This window comes from Alligator sinensis, unplaced genomic scaffold (assembly GCF_000455745.1).
Source record: "Alligator sinensis unplaced genomic scaffold, ASM45574v1 scaffold1034_1, whole genome shotgun sequence".
NCBI lineage: Eukaryota > Metazoa > Chordata > Crocodylia > Alligatoridae > Alligator > Alligator sinensis.
The window spans coordinates 677,893-701,003 of NW_005842798.1; the positions used below are offsets into that span (position 1 = coordinate 677,893).

The 23,111-nt window shown below is 43.3% G+C and overlaps 1 protein-coding gene across 1 annotated transcript in view; it reads right to left on the reverse strand.

The window, feature by feature from the left end:
* LOC102380047 (neurobeachin-like) overlaps positions 1-23,111 on the reverse strand; it is a 122,767-nt gene that overhangs the window by 97,668 nt on the left and 1,988 nt on the right. Inside the window, 1 exon segment of the mRNA XM_025191246.1 lies at positions 351-470. The gene's annotated coding sequence lies outside the window, so the exon portion shown is untranslated.

Here is a 23,111-nt window from a genome sequence, read left to right on the forward strand (position 1 = left end):
AGTTAACAGCAGGAAAGAACAATTTATTGGGCTTTTCTCCATCTCCTGATTATCTGAACTAAATTAGATTAGATTTTTTTTTGCTAGAAAGAAAACACCTTTTAACTATTCAACTTCAAAGAATCTTTTATGGTTTTCTATGATGGCAATGATGGTTGCTAACAACCACTTTATGCCTAAAGTATTTATAATATATTAGGTTTTAAATGTAATAGTACTAAATACAAAACCTTTTTGTGCTCCTAAACAACAAAGCACACCAGAAATGAACATCTCAGAACAACATTCCTATGTTATATAGCATAAAACATCCACTTACTGTTATTTAATGTACATAGTAGTAAACCTACCTTCACATCTGAAGTGTCTCTTTGGCTATTTCTCCAAGATCTTGCTACTGAAGAAAATGTTCGATCTGGATGATCAAATTTTCCATCATTTGCATTAAGAAAGAACGTGGTGAAAGGCTCCTATGGTCAAATAAACAAGTCCAGATTAAGAACACAGCACAACAGATTACACAGAAGTTTTCTGAATAGACTTTAAGTTTACATTTTAAACTTACTATTTAAGAGTGGAATGAAAAAAGACTCATATTGACATATCATATTAACATATATTTTTATGCTTAATATCTTACTTTTGATGTTTACTCACTGTTGATAATGAATTTTGCACAATATAAACCTGAATCCTTGTAGGGAAGTATATAAATTGCATGCTCACCCTGCTATAAGAATGCTGTAACCATGATAATTGGCTGGCAGGTGTACTCTAGGTCCCAGTTCTGTTGAAATCACCATAGACATTCCCTTTGTTATATATATATATATATATATATATATTACTATGCTTGGACTATTCTTCACAAGACTGTGCATGTGAATTAGATCATATTAAACCACCTACAAAGTTTCAGGTTTTTTCTTTTTTTTTAATTTAACGCGCTGGTCCACTCCAGTTTTCTTCTCAGCTGGTGGGATTAAATGGGGAATATTGTATTTCTTTTGATAGGCTATTGTGCGAGAGGATAAAGCCTTATTATTTTGTGGAGAGGCAATTCACTGTATTACAGATTTTATTTTTTTTCTATGAAATGCTGATTGTTTGTTTGGGTACCATGGTGAGGTGCAAGGTGACAAGATAAATCATACAGAGCCAAGGATAGGAACTAATAGTCAAAATAAATAAATAAAAGCCATCATTTTATTTATGAATTACGAACAGGTATTAGATACTCTTGAGCAAACCAAGGTTCCTTATTTTCCAAAAAAAACCCCAAAACCAAAAAAACTAAACAATTACTGATGATTTAGCTCTACTATCAATGTTGTCTACATTGTGGTACATCTATCAAAATAAAACTTGCATTTAACTACTAAATAACTTTATGACCTTTGCATAAACATATACCAGGATAAGACTTGTGTAGAACTAAATAATCAAGGAATATTTTGTTTATAACCTTCATACACATTCTTCTAATTCCTCACTTATTATTTCTTTTATTTAAATAGGATTCACCATTAGGTTAAATATTAATGTTTAATTAGAGTTAAATGCTATAGAAAGTTATTAAAATTAAATGTTTTAAAAACTGGAGGACTAGATACTATATCTAGTATCTAGTATCCAGCGTCCAAGAGGAGTGGTCGTTCCTTAAGGAAACGATACTCGGGGCCCAAGGGGTGTCCATCCCGACAAGAAGCAAAGGGGGCAGGAGTGTCCGGAAGCCCCCCTGGCTCACCAAGGGTGTCCGGGAATGCCTGCTTGCCAAAAAGGCGGCGTACGCCCGGTGGAAGGGGGGTGTAATCTCCAAAGAGGAGTATACCTCCTCTGCTCAGGCCTGCAGGCGGGCTGTTAGGAAGGCCAAGGCGGATATAGAGCTCGGATTAGCGTCCAGGATTAAGGATAACAAAAAGTCCTTTTTCAAATATATTGGGAGGATGAAGAAGGCGCCGGGTAATGTGGGGCCCCTGCAGGATATGCAGGGCAATCTGGTGGTTGCATCAGAGGATAAAGCGGACCTCTTTAACCAATTCTTCACCTCCGTTTTCTTGTGCAGGGACCGGGACTTCCCTCCTGTGATAGAAGCCAGACGCGAGGGGATCGCCTTCAGACCTCAGGTTGGGGAGGACCGGGTTAGAGAGCTTCTGGAGGGGCTGGACGTGTTCAAGTCAGCGGGTCCGGATACTCTCCACCCCAGGGTGCTGAAGGAGCTAGCTGGGGTTATTGCAGGGCCCCTGGCACAGCTCTACGAGCGATCGTGGTGCTTGGGCCAGGTGCCAGACGATTGGAAGGTAGCTAATGTGGTCCCCATCTTCAAAAAAGGGAAAAGGGAGGACCCGGGCAATTATAGGCCCGTCAGTCTTACCTCAATCCTGGGGAAACTCTTTGAGAAGATCATCAAGGAGCACATTTGTGATGGGCCGGCATCAGAAATGATGCTCAGGGGCAATCAGCATGGATTTATTAGGGGGAGATCATGTCAGACCAACCTGATTGCCTTTTATGATCAGGTCACAAAGGCCATGGACGCAGGTGTCGCGGTGGATGTAGTCTTTCTGGACTTCAGCAAGGCCTTTGACACCGTCTCTCACCCCATCCTAATTAATAAACTAGGCGACTGTGGCATAGATGCCTACACAGTCAGATGGATTGCAGATTGGCTGAAGGGTCGCACTCAGAGGGTGGTGGTGGATGGATCATATTCGACTTGGGGGGAGGTGGGTAGTGGAGTCCCCCAGGGCTCGGTCCTGGGGCCTGCGCTGTTCAATTTCTTCATCAGCGATCTTGATGTTGGGGTGGAAAGCAACCTGTTTAAATTCGCTGATGACACCAAAATTTGGGGGGAGGTGAGCACGCTAGCAGGGAGAGAGAGATTGCAGAAGGATCTGGATAGGTTACAGGGGTGGGCAAACAGGAACAGGATGTGTTTCAATACGGACAAGTGCAGGGTGCTGCACTTGGGTAGTAGGAACCAGCAGCACACTTATACGATGGGGAACTCCCTACTTGAGAGCACGGAGGCGGAAAGGGATCTTGGTGTCATTATTGACTCCAAGATGAACATGGGCCGACAATGCGAGGTCATGGTTGGCAGGGCTAACCGGACCTTGTCGTGCATCCACAGGTGCATCTCGAGTAGAGCCAGGGAGGTGATCCTCCCCCTCTATGCGACGCTGGTCAGGCCGCAGCTGGAGTATTGTGTCCAGTTCTGTGCGCCCCATTTCAGGAGGGATGTGGACAACATGGAGAGGGTCCAGAGGAGGGCCACCCGCATGATCCGGGGACAACAGGGCAGACCCTACAGTGAGAGACTGCGGGACCTGAACCTATTCAGCCTCCACAAGAGAAGGCTGAGGGGGGACCTGGTGACCGTCTATAAACTCACTAGGGGGAACCAGAAGGGTTTGGGGGAGACGCTGTTTCCCCTAGCCCCCGCTGGCATAACAAGGAGTAATGGGCACAAGTTGATGGAGAGGAGGTACAGATTGGACATCCGAAAAAACTACTTCACAGTTAGGGCGGCTAGGAGCTGGAATCAACTTCCAAGGGAGGTGGTGCTGGCCCCTACCCTGGGGGTCTTTAAGAAGAGGCTGGATGCCTACCTGGCTGGACTCATTTGAGTCCCATTTTTGTTTTTAGGGTTTTTTTTGTTGTTCTCCCGCCCTGGCGGGGGGTCGGGCTAGAAGATCTATTAGGTCCCTTCCGACCCTAAAACTATGAAACTATATGCCCAAGAGTATTCAAAAATAGACAAGAAATTCTCAGGGCCATGAATGTTCATTTTTAACTAATCTTGCACATATGGGAAGTTTAAAAGGACTGAAAAGGCCAATGTTGTGCAATTATTAAAAAAAAAATGGAATGAAAGATCTTCCATGCAAAATATTAGTGAATTAGATATCAGTCCTGTGCAAAATTATGGGTAGGCTGATTTAAGACATAATCAATGATAATTTAAAAGGTGATAGTATAATTAATGACAATTTAACAAGATTTTATAGGAATTTAGGTATGTCATCCAAACTCATTACTGTTTTTTGAAGATATCATAAGAGTTCATGAAAAAAGATATAATATACTTAGATTTCTGTTAGGTAATTTGACAATTCTGTACAACTTTCTGATAAAAAACACCATTATGCAAAACTGATTTAGTCTATTTAAATAGATTTTTAAGATGGTAACTGATAAGAAAGCAAAAAGTTACTGTACAGTTTTTTGGGGGGGAGGGGAAGTAGAATTCTATGGGGATCTATTTGCAGCAAAATGTTATTCAATAGTTTTATGAATGACCTGGAAGAAAATATAAAATAATTGCTGATAAAATCTGCAGATGACAAAAAGGGGAAGATAAGTTAATTCTACAGACTGACCTAGATAAGGTGACTTCATTTGAACAATATATATTTTAACACAGGGTAATGAAAGGAATATAGATTTATACTTATATATTTAGGAATAAACAAATACAAAAGTCTAATAAGGCTGGGGATTGTGTCTCTGTCTATGAAAAGAGGTCACACAGACAACTGTTAAAAACCACAGTAAATAACCAATTTTACATGAGCTCCAAATATGATCCTGTGGATAAAAGAGAGAAAGCAGACCTTATACATATAAGCAGAGGAATATTAAGTAAGAATAAACAGGACATATTACCTCTGTACAGTGAAACCATTACCAGACTGCTCTCTGTTACAAGTAATAGAAGGCAGGGCATGGTAGCACATTAGTGTATGTGTAGTTGTTACATTTAGATTGACCTAACTATGGTCAAGTCAATCTAAATGCTCATCTGTGCAGATATTCGGGTGACGGGGGGCACGTGTAAATCAGGCCAAAAATGGTGGGCCTAATCTAAGTTAGTTCATCTACTATGTACTTAGGTTGGGAATACATCAACCTGACTCAGAAAACAACTGTGCACATCAGGAGTGCAGCTGTGGGGCTGGGAAATCCCAGCTGCTCATTCTAGCCCCAAGGCTGCACTTTTCCTACCATTCTGACCCTGACTGGGCTATTTTTAGCCACTTGAGTCCCCCCTCGCCCATATGGACAACCCCTGCTTTCTCCCTGGCCAACCCCCCAGACCCACCAACTCTCCCATGCAGACCTGCCACATGCCCCTGGACCTGCCATTCCCCTCCCCAATCCGGTCCTCCAGCCCAAGTTACTTACACCAGTTTCCCTGTGTGGCTCCTGGCACTAGCAAACACCTGTCCATGATGCTCCTGGGCTACAATCACACAGCTTAAACTAAGCTGCATGATCATAGACCAGATATGGAGAAGATTTATACGCACCTGTGGCGGAGGCACCCCCACAGGTTCTCAAGGGGGAGAGAGTAGACCCCACGGGCCCCAGATCCCGAGAAAAAGCCCCCAGAGGGGCTAACGTACCTCCCACAGAGCAGCTGGAGCAGGAGCCGCGCCCGCAGCCACAGCTGCGCAAACCGGCATTACGTCCGCTGTTTAATCAGCTGTTTCCGGAGCAGGGAACAGCTGAGCCAATCCCAGCAGCCGTACTGGCCGCTGCGAGAAAGTTTAAAAGCTCTGCTGGAGCTGGGGTGGAGAGAGAGCCGGAGAGAGAGAACACGGGCTGGCAGCTCGTTAGTCAGGCTCTGGCATGGGGAGGTCGGAACCCAGTCTGCGTGGCTCAAGCAGGCAGCACAGGAGAAAGCTTTAAGCCCCTTGCAGAAGGCAGAGCAGGAACACTTACACAGCCGCCGGAAAAAGCGGATACCAAGGAAGCAGGGGAGCTCCCTGCTTACAGTAGGGGAGAGGAGGCATCAGAGACCCTGAGAGGGGGCTGGGATAAGGGAGGCAACCCTGCAGTCCGTTCTTACTCAGAGGAATACTTCCTTTGAAGTAAAAACTGCCCCAAGAGGGGAGAAAGAGCGCCGGGAACCCGGCAGACAGGTCCCCGGTCATCATACAGGACCAGAAGACAGCATTAACGCATCACCAACTGGTTGGCGAGTGGGCGGGGTGTAGGGGAGGCGGAGCCCCGTGGAACATCACATTGGATGATTGTAAGTACCACCACCTATCGGGGAGGCCCACCCAGGAAAGATCTCCACTGCAGACCCCTCTTAAAGTACGTTTAACATCAAAGTCGTGGCGGGTGAGTTGAGGGGAGGGGCCACACCCTGAGAGGCCGGGCGGTAAAAGGGGTGCAAGCCTCACAGTGGTGCATTGGCTGGGAAGTGCTTATACTTCATCAACGGGACAGTGTTCCCGACCTGGGATTAAGCAGAGATGCAGCAGCCAGTACTAGCTCAAGCAGAGCTGCTTACGCAGGCAATTCAGGCCATAGGGCAAGTGCTAGAGGTGCAGCAACTACACGGCACACACCAGCAAGAGTGGATGCAGCGGAATGCTGCTCTATTCAAAATGCCCTGGATGACTAGGGAAGACGATCCCGAAGCTTATATTGAAGCTTTCGAGAGAACTGCTATCCAGATGGGGTTGGACTGTAGTCAGTGGGGTCATCACCTAGGGGCACTAGTGATAGATCAGGCTCAAGCGGCCTATCGAGCCCTATTGAGAGAGGAAGCCTGGGATTATGAGACAGTCAAGGCGGCAATCCTCTACAGGCTTGAGATTTCACCAGAAAGTCACCGGCAGGCTTTCAGAGACCATAAGTTCAGACAGGCTAAGTAACCCAGGGGCTTGCTGCAAGCTTTAAGGGTTTCACTTAATAAATGGTTGCCAGCAGGTAAGTTTGACTGGGAGGGGGTGATGGACCAGATCCTACTAGAACAGTTCCTATGGGATTTGGAGGAAGACACCCAGAGGTGGGTGCGAAGGCACCAGCCACAATCCAGTGAAGAGGCACTCCGCTTGGCCGAGGCCTTCACTAATTCCAAAAAAGAGAGACGATACGGGCGAGGCTCCCGAGGCTTGAAGGAGGGCCAGCCAACTGAAGGGGAGAAGCGGACAGGCCCAAGATGAGGAGCACCGAGAGGGGTGGTGTGCTACCGCTGTGGGCAAACAGGGCACATATCCCGCGAATGTGGTATGGGCCTGAGCAAGGTGACCCGCACACCAGCAGGACAGCCTCCGTCCTGGGAGAGAGGCAAAGAAATGGAGAAAGGGGAACCTATGAATTGTAGTTTTCGGTTCGCCACCCAAGGAGGATGGAACTGACCCGTAGTAACTGCCTGGATCGGAGGCAAAGCAGTCAAGGCAACGTTGGACCCGGGGTGTTCCCAGTCCCTACTACGTGCAGACCTTGTCCCGCAGATAGGACGGAAGAATGCAGGACCCCTGACAATGACCTGTATATTAGCAGGAGAGATGCGGTTCTAGAGTTGTTACGTGCCATTCCAGGTGATGGAGTTTTGCGGAGAGCTGAGAGTTGGAATAGCCCTGACCCTGGCTTGCGAGATGATCTTGCGGGGAGAATGGGGGCCATTCTACACAGTCCTCAAATGAGTGAGAGCGACGGAAAAAGAAAGGAACCGGATCAGGAGGGGAGAGGGATGGGCCAGTGAGGGCTCGGCCCATCAGAATGAAATAACGTCAGGTGGCATCAACCTGGAGCAGCTGGTGAGCGTGGCCCAATTCCGTAGGGCCCAAAATGAAGACCCGGAACTCCAGCGGCTATAGAACACAGACCCCGAGGAAGGATCGTCACAGAGTCGTCCCAGCTTCAAGGTAATAGGGGGGTTATTATATCGGGTACAACGGGGTGAGGAGGGCACCACGGAAGGGAGGCAATTAGTGGTCCCATCCTCCCTCCCCCACGCGCTGTGGAGATTGGCACATGACTCACCTATGGGCAGCCATTTGGCACGCAATAAGACCCGGGCTAGGTTGGCCCAAGAATTCTTTTGAACACGTTTCCAAGAGGACGTGGAAAGGTGGGGGGGTTGCATGCCCAGAGTGTCAGAGGGCGCAAGAGTGAAGACCCCACAAGGGCACCCCTGAATCCTATGCCAATAATAGAGACTCCATTCTCATGTGTCACACTGGATATAGTAGGACCCCTCCTGAGATCCCTAATGGATATCAATATATCTTGGTGATGGTAGATTATGCCACCCGGTTCCCAGAAGCAGTTCCCCCGAGATCCATAACAGCTACTCGAGTGGCGGAGGAGTTACTCAAATGAATAGCACAAGTGGGCATACCGCGGGAAATACAGACCAGGGGACGAACTTTATGTCTGGGGTGATGAAAGCCTTATGTAAAACCCTTGGCATCACCCAGTTAAAGACCTCGGTCTATCATCCCCAGACCAACAGTCTTGTAGAAAGATTAAATGGGACCATCAAGTGTCTGCTGTGGGATACCATCTTGACCCCCTTGTTGTTTGCCCTGAGGGATGCACCTCAAGAGTTGACACAGTACTCTCCATTTTAGTTGGTGTATGGCCACAGTCCCCAGGGGCTGCTACAGGTCATAAGGGAAGAATGGGAGTGGCCGATGGGATTGGGAATATCGGCGGAGAGGTACCGCAAAGAGTTGCAAGATCGAATCACCAGGGCCCAACGGATCGCCAGTCGGAACGTGAGGAATGCCCAAGAGATGCAGGAGAGGCGCTACAATGAAAAAACAAGAAGACGCACCTTCCAACCGGGAGACAGAGTGTTGGTATCGCTGCCAGGATCTTCAAGCAAACAGCTGGCAATGTGGCAGGGCCCGTTTAGAGTTGTTAGGCAAGTGGGGCCAGTGGATTATGACTTGCTCAAACCGGGTCACCGCCGAGAGCACCAGATATACCATGTAAACCTGTTTAAGGAGTGGAAGACTCCACAGGGCTGGATGGCGCAAGACGACGAGATGAGGGGGGACCTGGGACCGCTCTGCCCTGGGTTGGGGAAATCCCCAGAGGAAGAGTTGGTACAAGTGGGCAAGGAGTTGAATAACCAACAATGACAGGAATTATTAGCCTTGGTAGAAGAGTTTCAGGCGGTGTTTCAAGAGGTCCCAGGAAGGGTAAAGGGAGTGGAACACGAGATCAGAACACCTCAGGGGGCCCTGGTTAGGGAGAGGTGGAGGCCGATACCTCAACGTTGGCAACAGGAAATAAGGCAGGAGATCATGAAGATGCAAGAACAGGGGATTATATGACCGACCCGTAGTCCGTGGTGGAGTCCCATAGTGCCCGTGGTCAAGCTGGATGGGTCACTATGCATATGTATAGACTAGAGGAAGCTTAATGCCCTGACAACCTTTGATGCCTTTCTGATGCCACATGTCACTCATCTCATCAAGAAAATCGGCGAAGCACAGTATATATCTATGCTTGATCTGGCAAAGGGGTATTGGCAAATGCCTATGCGCTCCATAGATTGTGCCAAGACAACCTTTGTAACCCCGTGGGGCTTATACGAGTTCACACGGATGCCCTTTGGCCTCAACGGCGCAGCTGCAATGTTCCAAAGGTTGATGGACAACTTATTAGCACCACATGTGGCATATGCAGCGGCGTACATTGATGACATCATTATATTTTCCTCTAGTTGGCAACAACACCTTAAAGCCCTCAGAGCTGTCCTGGGAGAACTCCGAACAGCGGGGCTGACCGCCAACCCCAAGAAATGCAAGCTAGCTGGAAAAGAAACGGCATACCTGGGATTCCGAGTAGGCCAGGGGACAATTCGGCCCCTGGCTGACAAGATGGAAGCCATAATGCAGTTCCAGGAACCGCAAACCCTCAAACAACTGCGTTCCTTCTTGGGACTCGTTAACTATTATCAGTGATTCATACCCTATTTTGCAACTGTCTCCGCACCGCTCATGGACTCATTGGCTGGGAGGTCCATAGCTCTGTTGAGATGTGGAAGAGTTTCCAAGACATAAAAGAGGCAATGCACCATGATGTTATTGTGCACACACCTAACTTTAATGCCTCTTTCGTTTTACAGACAGATGCATCAGGACAGGCCCTGGAAGCAGTATTACTCCAGAGATGCAGGCAAGAAGAATTCCCGATCGCGTTTGCCAGCCGAAAACTCAGCCATGCGGAGACCAGGTATGCCACAGTTGAGAGGGAGTGTCTGGCAATACGCTGGGCAATAGAATACTTTAAGTACTACCTAATGGGGAGGGAGTTTGTGGTAGTGACAGACCACGCCCCACTACAGTGGTTGACGCAGAAAGAAAGCATGAACGCCCGGATCCCCCGCTGGGCCTTGGCATTGCAGCCATTCAAGTTCATTGTGGTACACCGTCCGGGCAAAGATAACTTGGTGGCTGATTTTTTGTCCAGATGGGAAGGCCCGGACAAACCACAAGGATCAGGTCACATCCATGCGGAGGAGCATCAGGTGCTACAGGCCGTCGCCTGAGAACACCAGATGCCACAAGGCAACTTAACGGGGGAGGTCTGTTACAGTGAGGCACTCCCACAGGTTCTCAAGGGGGAGAGAGTAGACCCCACAGGCCTCAGACCCCGAGAAAACCCCCCCAGAGGGGCTAACGTACCTCCCATAGAGCAGCCGGAGCAGGAGCTGCGCGAACCGGCATTACGCTGGCTGTTTAATCAGCTGTTTCTGGAGCAGGGAACAGCTGAGCCAATCCCAGCAGCCGTACTGGCCGCTCTGAGTAAGTTTAAAAGCCCCGCTGGAGCTGGGGCGGAGAGAGAGAACACGGGCTGGCAGCTCGTGAGTTGGGCTCCGGAATGGGGAGGAGGGAACCCAGTCTGTGTGGCTCAAGCAGGCAGCACAGGAGAAAGCTTTAAGCCTCTTGCAGGAGGCAGAGCAGGAGCACCTACACAGCTGCCGGAAAAAGCAGATACCAAGGAAGCAGGGGAGCTCCCTGCTTACGGTAGGGGAGAGGAGGCATCAGAGACCCCGAGAGGGGGCTGGGATATGGGAGGCAACCCTGCAGTCCCTTCTTACTCAAAGGAATATTTCGTTTGAAGTAAAAAATACCTCAAGAGGGGAGAAAGAGCGCCGGGAACCCAGTAGACAGGTCCCTGGTCATCATACAGGACCAGAAGACAGCATTAACGCATCACCAACTGGTTGGCGAGTAGACGGGGTGTAGGGGAGGTGGAGCCCCGTGGAACATCACGTCGGACGATCGTAAGCACCACCACCTATCAGGGAGGCTCACCCAGGAAAGATCTCCACTGCAGACCCCTCTTAAAGTACGTTTAACATCAAAGTTGTGGTGGGCGAGTTCAGGGGAGGGGCCACACCCCGACAGCCCGGGCGGTAAAAGGGGCGCAAGCCTCACAGCACCCTTAAAGAGTAACTGGGTCATAGAGGAATAAGGTTTCATAGGCAACAAGCTACTTCATTGGGTGCTTTAAGCTTCTACCCTGACTTACCTTCTACCTGGCTTCAAACTAACATGGCTAACTTTCTCTCTTATAGCAAGGTATCTAAAAGGATCTACAAATATAATTCGAAGTGTGGAAATAATGTATTATAGTGAGTGAATAAAACAATTCATATCTATTTAGCTTATCCAAAAATAAAAGAGCTGATTTAATTGCAGTCTGTAATGCCTACCTGAAGAGGTCATTTCTGAAATCAGATTGGTTTTCACTCTAGAGGAAGTCATGAGTAGGGATCCTGGTTTTCTCTGATTAAAAAAAAAAATCCCCAATTTTTGGATTAAAAAAATGTAACCCCAAATCTACATTTTTCCATGATTAAAATGAAATACCACTATATACATACACACACACACACACACACAGTGGTGTTTCTTGTAGAATTTGAAATATGGAAAAATCTGGATTTGAGGTTACATTTTTAATCCATAAATTGAGGATTTTTTTAAATCAGAGAAAACCGGGATCTCTGGTCACGAAATCCAATATGGGGAAGCTAATAGTTGGACAAATTTATATAATAATAAGATACATTTTTTTAACAGTGAGAGTAATTAACAATCAGAACCAAGACCTTTCTGAACCAGTTAGTCTCTAATGTACCACCATGTTCTGCCTTCTCTCTGTGAATGTTTAACTTAATAAAGTTATAGCTTGAGCCTTCAAATCCATCCCCATCTTCACTGGTTCAGTCTCTTGCGTGTCCTCATCTTTTTGTTGTTGTTTTTGTTGTTTCAATTTGCACACAGCTCCAGCTCAATCAGTGCATAATTAATTTTACCAGGGTCAGATCCTGCCCCTTTAACTGTTTCATGCATACACACATGCTAGTTAGTGCAGGGTCTTACTGGAGCCATTGCTTTCACACAGTTTTGGAGCCCAGGGCATGAGTACAACCACTGTTCACTCCCTACTTTTCTGCTGCCTCCAAATTTGACATGGGGAAGAGGGTGCCAAATATGGAGGCAGCAGAAAAGAGTGGAGTGAACAGCAGCAGTAGTAGTCCCCTGGACTCTGTAGCAGTGGCTACCGCAAAAGGAGGAGTCACTGCAGGATATTTCAATTTGGGAAGTATTTGGTGGCTCCTAGAAATAATTAAAATTATATAGAAAAAACATATGTGGAGCTAGGAAGAAGGGAAAAAGAAGAAAAGGATGAAAGTGGAGAGCAGTCCCTTTTCTCCCCTATTACCTCATCCCATTGTTCCCCTAATATCTTTGCAATTTTTCCTTTTTATTAGATGCAATAGACAACTTGAGTCACTCTTTATAAAACAAAAGGAAACCTCTGGAGCTCTCTGTTTTTCCCATACCAAGCAAATAAAGAAGAATCAAGATGACACCCCCATTACTGTCATAATATGCTAGCAATTTTAGAATGGTTTGGAGTTAAGAGATAAAATCCCCAGATCATAAGACAAATTCTGCAATCACATAAAAGTTAGAAGTCTTGTTTATCCTTATAAAAGGATAATTTTTCAGTTACCCTTCTAGACTGAAAATGTCCCACATCTGCCTCACTTCAGGATATTCTGCTGTTGTCCAGCAAGTACTTCTAAATAATGGATTTTTGTTTATCCTTTTCATATTTAAAAAGCCAGGAAATTGCTCACAAAAATAGAAAAAACAGAAACTGAAAGGGAGCAGCACTTAAATTTTAGCAATGGCAATCATCTTCACCCACACAATTGTAAAGAACCCAAAAAGTTTTAATTAAAATGCTAACTCAGTGTTTGTTGATGTTATAGTTATGAGGTTAGGGTGAATACATGTTGCAGAGTAATTCTTCCCATTCTGCCAAATGTGGGATGTAGCGGGCAGTGAACAAGGCAGAGAAACACATACTGAAGTGAAAGATATAAAATATTCAACAATGGCATGTTTGCTGAGCACTGTCCAAAGAATGGAATGAATCATAATGCAGAAAGAAGCAGAGTAAGTTTGACAAGACCAGATTTGCTTCACTTTGTGACCTTCACATATGAAATATGCATACAATGTTTACAAAACATGTTTTAATTATGGAAACCTTTAAAATTCAGGGTTTTTTTTTAATGAAAAAGGTATTCTCTATATGCTTAAAATGGCAATTTTTATGAACTAGGCCACTTTCCATCTTACTGATAAAGAAAAAACTTAAATCTTATTAACCTGATTGAAGAAAAGTTGGCTTCTAAAAGCCCTTGCCTATCATAACTTTTCCACAATATTTTAAAGATGGAGTGATGCTTCAATTTCATGATCATTGTATAACAGTTTATGGGTCAATGCTGAGATTCTGAAACTGGAAGCAGTTGGTGGATTAAGAAAAAGAAAGCCAGAAAAATGATGTAATTACAGTAAATTATGTAAAAACATTAATCCAAAATTCCATGACAACATTATTTTAAGCGTCTGAGACAAATATACAAAAGCAAGAAAATTCATAATGAAGGATTAAACCTTTAATAGTTGAGCACTACAGGGTGCCCCATTATGTTATCCTACTAGGAACCTGTTGTGTCTATCTTTTAGATTTTTAATCCTTAACAGAAATTCAGAGCTTTTACTAGATTTATCTCAGAGCCCTCACATCATTTCACAATAATTTTAAATATTACAATACATGTAGTTAGAGCATATAACTACAGTGATCTGTATTTATGCATATACAATGCATTTAATATTGTTACTCTATACTGCACATTACTGCCACTTCATTTAAAGATGGTGTTACTGTGAACGCTATAAAGCTGCACCGTTGGTTTTAGTATAACGCACTTCATTGTTCTCCAATATAAGGAATAAAATTCATACTTCATTCACTGCCAGTGATAAAAATGACTTGGGGGCCACTTGTCTTCCACCAGTGTCGATTAGAGCTGTGGTAATACTGGTAATTAAATTTTCAATTAGGCAGATGGACTGAACAACAACAACAACAACTGGATTGGGTTGAGTCATTTAAAATTGTTCATTTTTTCCTACTGAAGTAAAACACATTTTTTTTCCATGTCAAATGAAACATTTTGTTTCAATTATTTGAAACGAATGGTTGGGGAAGTGGGGGAAAACAGCTTATAGTTCTCACTCTTCATCCAGCAGATCAGTGCTTAGAGTACTCAGGTTCAATTCCCTTCTCTGCCTGAGTGGAATTAAACCACTTTACCAATCTCCACAAGGTTGTCCAATCCACCACCCTATATATTCCAGGACAAGGATGGCCAGCCTGTGGCGCTGGTAGTGTCTGTTTGTGGCACACGGCACATCAGGGAGGGGACAGGAAGCACAATGGCAGACAGGGCCAGAAGCAAAGCAGCAGATCAGGCAGACAGCACAGGGCTGGGAACGGAAAACAGAGCAGTAGATGGAGGGACTGAGAGTACGTGCGCCAAAATACCCTTTAGTGTCGTAGTTAGGCCACTCTCCTAAGAACTGGGAGCTCCAGGTTTACATTCACATTGCCTGATTCAGGACAGAAATTTGAACAAATGGTCTCCCTGCCCTCAGGTGAGTGAGCATCCTAACCACTAACATATGGGATATTCTAAGTTAGGTCTCCATGAATGTCTCCAATTTGAGCTATTCTAATATTTGCTAGAGCAAAAAGAGAATATGAGCAGGAGTTTCACTATATAAAGGACACCTATGTTCCAGTTTCTGCTTCCATAAATGTTACATTAATTCATACAAAGTGGAACAGTATCAGGTGGAAAGACTGAGAGCACCTCAATATAAAATGCCGAAAAATCTGGTACCTAAGACAATCTTCAGGAAGGCGGGAACTCTGGTTTAAAATACCTTCAGGTAGTGATGAAACCAGATCTTCCTGGTTAAGTGGAGCTATTGGATAAAAAGACAATAACAGCAGCAGCAGCAGTCTTATTAATTTAACTCTATTTTTTTCCAACTGAAATGATTCTGTGAATTAGAGGTGAATTTGTGAAAAGTTTCAGAATTGAAACTGCTTTTTTTGGTTAATTTGATATTTGCCAAACATGTTTGCTCAGGTCTTGGGTGTTCTACTACCTCCTCCTCAAGGTATTTATTTCAAAGGTGAAGCAGGATGATACTGGACCTGCTCATTCCCTACTAGTGAACAGGCTTGGCCTTGGCCTCCAAGCACTACAGAAACAGAGGGGAAGAAAGACAGGTTGAAATCTTGATTATATTGAAATTGGTGGGAGTTTTGGCATTAACTTCTGTGTTGCCTAGGATAACAAGCTTCTCCTGCTGCCAGATAATGAACGTAAACCCATGCTCAAGTAAGAGAAAATAATTTGTGATAAAGTATCCAAACCCTATTGACAATGCACATTATGTATTTTATTAAGTATAACTAAAACTATTTTTATATCTGATCTTAAGAAGTTAGTTCTATCTATGCAGTAAGTCTCTTGTTATCCCTAGCCAACTGATGAGTACGGATCAATTCTCATTTAATTACAATTCAGTAGAGCTGAATAAAATGGGAAATATCAGATTGTTGTATCTATCTAACACTCACCTACTTTAATGAAGTTCAACATTGCAAATATAAACATACAAAAATCAGAAAATAAAAAGTTAATATGAAGCAGTGCTTACTCAACATACACTTACTCACATGAAATAACTACTGTTGTATGCAGAGAAAGGTAGTTAGCCATGCTGGTCTGAAGTTGAGAAGAAGGCAGGGTAGAGTAGCATCTTATAGACTAATTCAGAAAGGCATACGTTTTTGTAAGCAACAGCTTACTTTGACAGATGCTATGAAACTGCATACTGTTGTATGCAGTTATTTTTACTGGACTGTAGTATCAGCAATTTGATGGTGTTCTTACAGGCCTAGAACTGTGTCTAAGGCAGATGTTCAGTTAAAGGCACAATGGGATCTAATGCACAATCCCACCAATTACACCTTCTGCTGTGCTACACACAATTGCGGGTTTAGGAATCAGATCTCAAACGTGCCATACTGCCAGTGCAGGGGGAGCCCAGGACCATGCCCCCAGGTTTCTTCTGCATCCGCAAGTAGCAGGCTAGTCAACTGATTGGCTCTTCCAGCCTTGAGAGTCAAGGGTTCCAAAATACCCCAAAGACTGGCAGTACTGGTCAGCTGCCTGCTGCTCCCAGACTCAGGGGCACACTAGAGCCCTTAACTCCAATGTACTTCTGAGTTTGGTAGCCCCAGTCAGTTGCCACTCCCAGCCTCTGGGGTGCACTGGGTCTAAGAGCTTCCATCTACCCTGGAGGCTGGGAGTGCAGATCAGCTGACTGCTGCTCCCAGCCTCAAGGGCACACCAGGACTCTTGACTTTGATGCACCCCTGATGCTGGGAGCCTCAGTCAGCTGCCACTCCAAGCCTCTGGAGCATGTCGGATCCTTGGGTTTCCATGCACCTCAGAGGTTGGGTCTGCAAATCAGATGACTACCACTCCCAGCCTCAAGGGCACATGGAGCCCTTAACTCTGATGTGCCCCTGAGGCAGAAAGCAGCAGTCAGATGATCAGCACTCCCAGCCGTCGGAGCACACTAGAGTCGAGAGCCCCATGTGCCCCTCGGGCTGGGAGCCCCAGTTAGCTGATGCTTGGCCATCCATTCAATATTATGCACAATGAGAACCAGCCATGTAGTTATTACATATATTTTGTGCAATAACTTTGTGGTTTATTATTTGTTTTATTACACCATTATTTCCATTAACATGTGGCTGGGTGACTGCTTAATGATGTGATTAATCATGTCATAAGTGTCTGTTGGGCTTTCCACTCACCAAAATTAACTGAAAGGGTTTTTTTAGCTCCATCAGTTGGATTAGTTCTTTATCCCTGCCCTTTTTTGTTCAACACTGTAAATTTACACTGTAAATTTAATTTTTAACCCAAACACCAATAAAAATGAATTATAAAACAGAAACTTGGTTTTAAAAATTTTACATATAATCCTATGATATGCAGGGTGCATAATTTTTGGGTACTCTTTTTCCACAAGAGGAATCATAGGCAGAGCAGCTAAAGCCAACTTTCCACCACTAGAGCCACAGAATTAGGGGAGTGTTGTGGTCCGAGTTTATACTTACAATGTCTTTTTGTACTATGGAGTAACAGTTTTTAATGTGGCAAGAAATGGCACAGGTTGAAGGTGATTACCAATATACTACAGATCTGACTGTTTCTTCTCTGAATAATATATTTAAAGAGATTTTTAAAATCCCAATTCAACAGAAAATAGCTATAACATGTGCTTGTATTTTAATGAAAATACAAACAAACAAATAAAAAGCATCTTGAGATCTCAAAAAATGGTTGAAGGACCAGACAGAAAGATTTAGCATCTTGGAATGGAAATCTGAAAACATAAGTCCTGCAGTTCCTTTGCTTTGATAGTACTGCATCTTACCAGAACAGATACCTGCTATGGCAAAACCCCTAAGCAAGTAATGGATCACAGTCTAAGGAAAACAGAGTTACGCTCTAAGGGCATCTATACACCTGCTCCATGGTTGTGAGGGCACTTTAATTGGAGTGGCTCTAATTAAAGCACCCACAGCATCACGTGTATACAGCATCCCATGCTTCAAAATGCTGGTGGTGGGGTGCTTTTACTAAAGTTCATTCAATGAGTTTTAGTTAAAGCACCCCCACCACCACTTTGAGATGGAGGGATGCTGAATACACATCACACGGAGGGTGCTAGAGCACGCTAATTAGCACGCTCCAGCAGACTCTCAGCATACTCAATTTATCACGCTAATTACCACATGTCAGAGCAGAGGTCCATCACATGTTTAGGTGTCCTAAGAGAATTTTCCTTCACATACAGCATTGAAAACTGTCAGATCCAACATGAAGTGGTACTGAGTATACTCTACGTATCATAGCTTCTGTGATGGATTTGTGGTAGCAGGCTTAGGAAAAACAGCTAATGCTAAATTGTCTACCTAAGACTATAAGCTAGACAGTTATTTCACTATTTTTAAATGATGGCTAGAAAAGCTTTCATAAAGCCAAAGCTATTTCTTTCTAATGATCACGTGGTATAGCCTACTGTTTGTGCACTTACCACAAATGTTTATGTATATACCAACTGTCTGTGGATATGGATGGTATGAATAAGTGCACTGATAAATAAATATTTTATTATGTGTATATTTTGCTGAAGTTTCACATTAAGATTTATACTTTAGCTTATAAATACTCTTTATACTTAAATCAACAAACCATGGGCTATTTTATTTATATTTCTTTAAAATACATGGTTCTATATAGTATTAATTCAACCCATTAGTCACACCTCTGGGTAAAGTCACATAAAAATCAAAGAAGTGTGAGAATGGTTCCCTTTTGCATATTTGCACAGTGAAGATTCTCTGACTGATTATGAATTTACTATCACTTCCTTCACTTCACTTTTCCTTGTTCCCTTATATTCAAAATTATACTTTTTTGACATGATCCCAGAGCAGAGCCTAGGATTTCCCTGCTACCAAGGCAGGGAGATGTTGTCCAAGCCCAGGCTCCAGTGGCGGAGCCCACCCCAGCAGCAAGCAGCTGCCGGGGGCAAGGAGCAATCTCCCATTCCCCTGCTGCCCGGCTGTCTATATGCATCTTACTCCTCTGCAATCGTGATAGGTTTGAGTAGCAATAGATCATGATAGGTTCAAAATGGGACAGTCTCAAGCCAGCTCCAGGCTGCATGTGCAGACTTCCCTGTGCAGCCAGGAGCCAGTTGTTATATTCCATTTTATCTATAACATTTACTCAAATATAAGATGACCTCTCCCAATAACTAAATTCTGTATGTGGAAAATGTATAATCCTTGTATAAAAATGTAAGACGAAGCACTTTTACCCCAAGATGATTAAGGGAAAAAACCCTCATCTTACATTCAAATAAATATGGCATATCTTCCCCCAAACTTCCATCAAATCTTACTGTCTCCAAGTCTAGGGGCAGAAATGACACAAAAACTAGTATAAGTGATAGGAAACCAGTTCAAATCTGTAACGCAACAGAAGCTCAGTGCACATAAACTGCTTTGAAAATGTCCAAAACTGGTTTCAAGTAAATTTCTACAGATGTGGTATCAGACTTAACTGGTGTAAGTTAAATTGCCATATTGAAATATCCCAGATCCCTCTAGATTCAAGTTAACTCACAGTCCCCCAGCATCCTAGGATGCTTTGCACCTCCTCTGCAAACCCACCCCTTGCAGGGTGGGTGGGCTAGCCTTGGCCCAAGCTCTCTGCTTCAGCGGAGACAGGAGGTGTGGTCTAGCACCCCCCGGCTTCTGGCCTGAGCCACTGCAGGCATGTGGCTACATTTCCAGAGTCAAAAGTTCTGTTCACTTGCTTATTGGTTCAAGCTACGCAGTTTAGACTAACTTGCAAAAACTGAATCAATTAACTGTCTGTCCTTGTCCCAAAAGTACAATGTTACGTGCTTGTCTTAATTTTTTGAAGCCTGGTTCATAGCTTATTAACTTCTTCACTATAACTTCTTTCTTGGCTTCACTTTTTTTTTTTTTTGCTTTCCATTTTACATGAAATTATCTTCAAGTACCATTCTACCTGTTAACCCTAAGAGCCCCAGTATTTTTCCTGAGTCTTTGCATATCTATTCTGTTCTTATCCTTGCTTTCAGTATTGTACAAAGCTCTGCTCAATCTCATCTTGTATTTCTTCCTTCTCCTCTCCTGCTATTAAACTTTTAACTTTGTGCACTCCTCCCTCCCTTCCATGATTTCTTCTCATTGCAATACTAATCTCACGATGACACTATAAACATCTACTTACATGCTCTTTCTCCTCTAAATGCTCCCTCAAATCTTACCAACTTTGCCAACATGATATCATTAATCTCTTCTCTGTAATTATTTGCCTCCTCTATAACATGTAAATACATTTGAAAAATTAAATTAATTAAAATCATGAAACAAAAAAATGCTGAATCCTTGAAAATAATATTCTTTATAAGCAAGCTTTCCTTTTCCTTTGTTTTCTGCTTTCTTTCTCTTTGATCTGTTGCCATTTTTCACTATGCTATTTGTCAGATTTATACTGTAAGACAGTCAAGGCAGGGACCTTGTATTTTTACTGTCAGTAGACTGCAAGAACATATAGTGTTAAATAAACAAATAACAACATCAAAGCATAAGTCTAATATGAGAATGAATACTACCTTATCAATACCCTGTTCTACATTCAGACAATGAGCAGACTCATCAGACTACAAACTTTCAAACAAACAAAGTAGCTTTTTTCTTGAATATGGGCCAAAATTAACAAAAAATTAATTAAAGTAACTGTTTATTAAACATAAAAATGGAACAATTCAAGAACAGCATGTCATTCATAAAATTTACTCACAGTTCATGAATAGTTTAACACAGCTAAGAAGAATATAATGAACACTTAGTATACTAATTTAATAATCAACATATTCTTTTCTTTGGGTTAGGAAGAACTATACATGGTTTTTAGATATATGGATCTCCTTAATATGTCAGAACTTCAACATTTATGAAATATTTTAAAGAGGGTATTTGGTAATATAACACTAAAGACAATTTTCTTCCATATAATTTTATCTTATACATGGGAAAAAAGTCTTTCTTATTAATTCCTCCTCACGCATATTGTCTTACCAGTTGACTGGTAAGTCTCTTATCAGAAACTTCTCTGTCATTTCCTTCTCAGAATGTGTCAGCTTCTTCTCAGCCACATATAACAGGTACTGTTAAAGTTATTAAATTCACAATGCTATGCAGTGGGTATCACAGCATTACAAAAGATTCTTGAGTATATGATACCCAAAGACATACCATTGCTCATGACTGAGAGAAGACAAAGAAAATATTCATTTAGTTGGCAGCCAGTGGAGCAGAATCTCTAAAGTAGCTTGGGGCTGGCTAATTTGCAAATGGTCAAGGTAGCCCTATTCTGCTCGTTCTTGCATAGATGTGTTTGCTTAAACAGATGATTATTTAGCCTTTGCCTAGGGCTACTCCAGATGATGACAGTAATAGAAGTATGAAAAATCTTCTGGAAGCCCTCTTCTAACAAGTAAGTGAAGAAAATATAAAACTAAAATACTATTTTCCCGATCATCACATTTAATGACAACTTTCTCTCCTCTTTTAACTCCATCCTGCAGAATACTGAAAATATTTAGAAAAAGAAGTTGTACAAAGAGGGATTAAAACATTTTTTTCTTCAATTACTGTATAATCTGCAAACTACAATAGAAACAATCTTGAAAAAGTTTAGATTTTAGGGTTATTTTAATTGAGATACTGTGACAATATCACGTATGACAGTATAAATTCTACAATCAATTAATAATTTATTGGTACAAAGGCAATTTTTAAATAAAGCTGTGAGTGAACGATGTGCAAATGACTCAATGTGGCTAATAAAATGGTTAAAAACAAAACAAAGTAAAACAAAAAGCCACCAGCCCATTGCAAGTTTTCCACACAATTCTAAATATGGACCTCACCCTCATCATACATCAATCCTACTATCACTGGAAGGCCTGTATCCTGAGGGGCAAATGTTTCAACCCAAAGTCTCAAAGGAAGTTTTAACCTTCCCAAATTGCATCAAGTCATTTGTTCTGTACTCCATATAGGAAGAGTTTTAGGCAGGGAAAATATTTTCTGATCCTTTCAAGAAATCATCTCATGTTATGAGATTCTCCAACCAAGTCTTTAATTGACACTACACCCAAAGTTCATTTGACAAAGCCTGAGCTGTTTGCCCCACCCACCTTCACACTTCTCTTTCACTTGATGGGATAGGACATGGGGGTTACAGTACGCCATAAGCTGAATATGAGCCAACAGTGTGCTCTTGCTGCAAAAAAAAACAACAGCACAGTGGGTTCTTTCTATATGAGTGTCAATTGCAAATCAAGGGAAGTGATTCTTTCATTCTATATGACACTTGTGAGGCCTCACCTGGAATACTGTGTCCAGTTTTGGGCCCCACACTATAAGAAGGATATGGATAGTTAATGATTAGGGGCCTGGGAGGCATGACTTACTAGGAAAGCCTGAGAAAACTAGAATTATTTAGTCTTGAAAAGAGAAGACTGATGGGGGATTCAATAACAATCTTCACATACCTGAAGAGCAATTACAGAAAGGATGAAGATGGACTTTCCTCTGTGGCTGTAGGGGACAGGACTAGGAGAAATGGCCTCAAGCTGCAGCAGTGGAAATTTAGGTTGGAGATTAGGTGGATCTTTCTGACTATGAGAGTGGTGAAGCACTGGAAGAGGCTACTTGGAGAAATCACGGAAACTCCATTATTGGATGTTTTCAAGAGCATTAGACAGCCACTTGCTTAGGATGGCTTAGTCAGGGATGTTGTTACATCTCAGCTCTGTGTTCTTGGGCAACCGGGGCACAGGATGCAGTCTGTCTGACTCACAAAGGACTCACCACCCCTCCCCCCCTCTACCTAAATGAAACTGATTAAGATGCAGTGAGAGACGCACCTAAGACCCTCACCAGATAAGGGTGACAAGAGTGAATCAACTGCCCTAGGTCTCATTTACATCCGAGATGGAACCAGATGACCATTCATTTACATGAGAGATGGAAAACAGAAAGCCTGAAGCAGAGACTGCAGTGAATTCTGGGACCAGAGAAGCAGGAGAGCGCTGCATGATGGGGAATCTGTGCTTCAAATGTTAATCAACCCATGTTCACACACACCCACCTCAGCATTTATCAGACCAGTTCTAATCTGGATTTACTAAGGACTTTTCCCCCCCAGACACGCGCACACAGCTCTAAGTTTAATAGGCATCTCGGGCCGTACATTCCCCGGTCCCACTATGGGA